The 4,522-nt window shown below is 42.7% G+C and overlaps 1 long non-coding RNA gene across 1 annotated transcript; it reads right to left on the bottom strand.

Annotated features, from left to right (window-relative positions):
- Positions 1–291: 291 nt before the first annotated feature.
- On the bottom strand, positions 292–2,715 carry LOC135179775 (uncharacterized). The gene is made up of 3 exons (XR_010304124.1): positions 2,662–2,715; positions 1,984–2,054; positions 292–449 (listed from the first exon to the last, which is right to left on the bottom strand). It is a non-coding gene; the product is annotated as an uncharacterized LOC135179775 (long non-coding RNA).
- Between the last annotated feature and the right edge of the window lie 1,807 nt (positions 2,716–4,522).

Raw genomic sequence — 4,522 nt, 5'->3', positions numbered from 1 at the left:
ACAGACTTCACCCCTCTTCAAACAAGAAGTTCCCCATGATTCAGGGAGAGTTAGACTTGTGGGATGCTCATGGCTAAAGAGAGTCAGACTGTCAAAAATTTCTTACAAAATAAATGGACAAAAGATTTGGAAAAGATATTGCCACATGTTTGAACTGAGTTCAGAATCACAGAAACCATTTGATTGGAAGAGACCTCAAAGATCATCCAGTCCAACCCTTGACTCTGCACTGAGGGTCAACATTAAAGTAAGCAGGACTTCAGGGAAAAGTTGTAGGGAGGTTACCTGTCATACAGGCTTTGCACTCCCACGTTGAGTGTCATGGTCTTGGCTCTTCTGAAGTCATTCTGCAGATTCTTTTGTTTCAGGGCCTTCTGTGAGATAAGTTCTTCTTCCATCATGAGTTGCTAGGCTGGAAGCAGGAACGCCTGCAGTCCTTTCTGGGTGGCCTACAAGACAGTGTACTGTGAATAGGTTATTGTGTGCAGTTCTGGTCCATCTTATCCAGGACAGACAAACTCAAACACTGACCAAATGAAAGAAAAAGAGATTTTGTTTCATGCAGGATAGCAATGCAAGACAGAGATGAGGAACAGTGGCTGGACACGAGAAGAAAATCTTTCCACATTGGAAAGATGCTCTTGATCCTGTGGTACAAGCTGAGCTGATGAGAACAACTACCTGTAGAATGGAGCTCAGTACACTGCTTATGTGAGATGAGGCCAAGGTGGGGACTTGATTTTGTAAACTGAGGGTCCTGTCACTCCATGGTTTTGCACAGTTGCTCTCCTGTAGCCCCTTCAAGTACTGGAAGGCTGCTCTAAAGTCTCCCTAGAGCCTTCTCTTCTCCAGGCTGAACAGCCCCATCTCTCTTCACAGCAGAGACACCATCCCTCTGATCATCTTTGTGGCACCCTCTGGACCTGCTCTAGCAGTTCCACGTCCTTTTTGTATTGAGGGTACAGAGACAGGCACAAGACTCAAGGTGGGGTCTCAACAGAGCAGAATAGAGGAGTGGAATCACCTCACTCAGCAAAGAATGGTAGGGGTTGGAAGGGAGCTCTGGAGATCAAGTCCAACCCCTCTGCCAAGGCAGGATCACCTGAAGAAAGTCACACATCATGATGCAATGAGCAGTTCTTTGATGATGTTCCTGCACATTGAGCATTTCAAGTACCTTCATCTAGTGACACCCAGAGACACTGGTTCCCACGTTAGAGGTTTTGCTCCTCTCCATGAAGGGGGGTCTGAAATGCAGCCACTAGATAATTAAAATGAGAATGCCCTCGATGGCTATGAGATTGCTCATTCCATATAACGAATTGAAAGCCTAATAAGGAAACTCATAATACCAGCCCTCTTAACATTAACAATTACCATGATTAACAATGATACTCACAACTCATTTTTCATTAAAGACTATGGGCAGAGATAAGCTTGTTTATATAGACCAGCTTTTGAACCGATGAGCTATTTATCACCCAGAGAGCTTTGAGAGGACAGAACAGCACCCAGCAATTAAAACTTGCAAAGTGACCTTGTGACAGTGAAAGACCCACCCTCCTCTGAAGCACCAGTAAAGGCAATTGTTTTTAAATCAGTTAGAAGAGGAAAGATAATTTGTTGGTTTGTTAAATCGTACATCTTGTCCTTGGAGTGACTGGAGTGTGCTGCTGTGCAGAGCAAGGCTCTCTGCTACAGGTCCAGGTTCTCCACTGCGCACCACAAATCAGAGGAGTGAAGTTTGCAGAGATACTAGATCAAAAGATCGATGTGCAAAAGATCAATAATGCCTTATATTAAAACAGCAAATCAAGAAACAAGGTTTTGCACAGGTGTTTTCATAGACAAAGATCAAAGCATCTCCTATGCACACACCTTGACTTGATATTCCTCTTCTTATTTTGGGTTTCCTGTCTCATGGCTGGAGCCTCTCCTTAATCTTCCCAGAAGTTGTTTTTGAGAAGAACATCTCTTACTTACCTGCTAGTAAAAAAAAACAGCTGGATCCTGCTCCCAAGGCCTTGAGACTTCTCTCAGGTTCAGCCAAAGCACTGTGGAGTCAAAATGATTCAAGCGTTAAAGGAGCAGGTCTCCCTAAAGATCGGGAAAAAAAGTCAGACATGGCTCAGGTGTTCAGGTCAGACATCTGTCTTACTTAAAGATGAGTCCTTTCTGTGAGACATGCTCAGAAAGAGTACAGTATAATATAAAAAGAGACTAAGAAACAGCACAGAATTAATACAAGATTCCCTTGCCAGCAATCACAGAATCATAGAATTGTTTCAGTTGGAAGAGACAGATAAGATCATCCAAGTCCAACCATCAACCCAACACCACCATGGCCATGAAACCATGTCCCCAAGTGCCATGTCCACAGGTTTCTAGAGCACTTCCATGAATGGTGACTCCATCTCCCTGGGCAGCCTGTTCCAATCCCTGACCACTCTTGCAGCAATTTTTTCTCATCTCCAACCTAAATCTCCCCTGGCACAATTTCAAGCCATTTCTTGTCTTTCTGTCACCTGAAACTGGGGAGAGCAGACCAACTTCTACCTCAATGCAGCCTCCCCTTCAAGGAGCTGTAGAGAGCAATGAGGTCTCCCCTCAGCCTGCTCTTCTCCAGACTGAACAGCCCCAGCTTCCTCAGCTGCTCCTCACCATGTTTGCTCTCCAGGCCCTTCCCCAACTTTATTACTGCTTCTTGACCTGATTTCGGTGGGCACTGAGAAGGGAAATAAACAATTAGAAACCTCATACATCCACTCTGGTCCCAGCAGTGCAGCCCTAAGGAAATAAAGAGAAAAGAAAATGTAGAAGCTTTGCAAAATGCCTGGTCTGAAAGATATTGTATTTATATGCATAGCCCACCCTTATTCACATTCAGGAGCCACCCAGGATTTTTATGAATCAAATTAATTTACTATTCAATTAAAAAGCAAGAAGGAATATTACAGCAGCTACATCAGACTCACACCCCCACGGGTGCATAGACACTCAATTTAAAAAGCAATGAGCTCTCTGTCCACAGGTAACATACGTCTGCAGAAATTATTTACTTTAGAGAGAAATTAGATGTAAGAAATTTGCTTAGCAGAAGAGTGAGAGGGAATCAGGCTGCAGCCTTCAAGAGCAGAGATAATAGGTTGTGCCTTTTCTATGCTTCTCCATTCTTCCAGCGTTAATTGACTCAGGGCAATATGCTTCTGAGCAGTGAGCAGGAGCCAACTCAACATCATTCACATATGCTACAGCTCTTGCTCTCCTCATGGCTCCTCCCAATGCTTTTTTCATCAGCTGATGAAAAGAGCTACAACTGATTTCACAGATTCATAGAATGGTTGGCGCCTTTGAGATCATCTAGTTTTGACCTCCCTGCCATGGGCAGGGACACCTCCCACTAGACCAGCTTGCTTAAAGCACCATCCAACCTGGCCTTTGAATATTGCCAGGCAAAGAGTGTCCACAACTTCCTTGGGCAACCTGTTCCAGTGTCTCAGCATCCTCACTGTAAAGAATTTCTGTCTAATATCCATTCTAAGTCTCCCCTCCCTGCCTCAAACTTCAGGAGGCACATCTAGACAGCGCCCATTGAAAGCTCTGAGCCTGAAGAAATTGCTTTTTTCCATTTCTGCAGGTATTTTCCTGTGACAGCTTGCCCTGAAACATGAAAAAGTAATAATAAATTCAGGTTCACATTCTTTGCCAAGAAGGAAATGAGGAGTGAAAGTGGGCAGAGAGAGACAGCATTAGTGGAGAGAACATAGATAGAAAGCATCACTGTGATCCGGGCACTGTGTATGTGCACAAAGAGTGGGTGTGCAGGACTTGGGCGTTTACATTTGAGTGGTACCTTGTGGACGTGAGTCTGAAGCCATGCAAAGAAAGATCTCCATATTTTGCTTGGGTACCTAAACCTTTTTGCGTTCTTTTTCCTGGATCTCCTTGTTTGTGATTTATTTCTGAGGACTAAATTAAGTTTTTAAGTAAACAGTTGCAGCGTAACAAGCTAATTTGGGAACTATGTAACTCATTTCTCACTCTCATAGATAGGGAAAATATTCAATTAGTATTCTGCCCATGTTAATTTTTAATTTAAAGCCTTTAGCCAAAGTACAATGGACTTTTGACATATAAATATTAAAAAATAAATTTCCTGAGTTCATTATCTGATAATTAGAACTAAATAACATCTTAACTGAGAGACAAACCCCACGCAAAGCAAGTCAGTTCCATTTAAGATTCCATTAGAAAAGTGTTTGAGCTAGTATGTAATGGACCATAAAATTTAATTTGGAAATGATATTACCAAAAATGATGGAATGATACCAGTCACAAAAGGACATGTAGGCAGCCCTCATCTTTTCATTTGGTGTGCTGTTCTTCTATTGATTGTGTAGAATTAGAAAGGAATTACTTAATATTGCACAGAATAACATGTGTAGGGATTTTTTTTCCCTCTTCCCCCTTTTCTCCAGCTCCTCGGTATTTAAAAGTCAGAATTGACCAGTGTAGCTCCATG

The sequence above is a fragment of the Pogoniulus pusillus genome, chromosome 11 (genome assembly GCF_015220805.1).
Source record: "Pogoniulus pusillus isolate bPogPus1 chromosome 11, bPogPus1.pri, whole genome shotgun sequence".
Taxonomy (NCBI): domain Eukaryota; kingdom Metazoa; phylum Chordata; class Aves; order Piciformes; family Lybiidae; genus Pogoniulus; species Pogoniulus pusillus.
The sequence above is the reverse complement of the archived record's forward strand: the minus strand, read 5'-3'. Positions and strand labels throughout refer to the sequence as shown.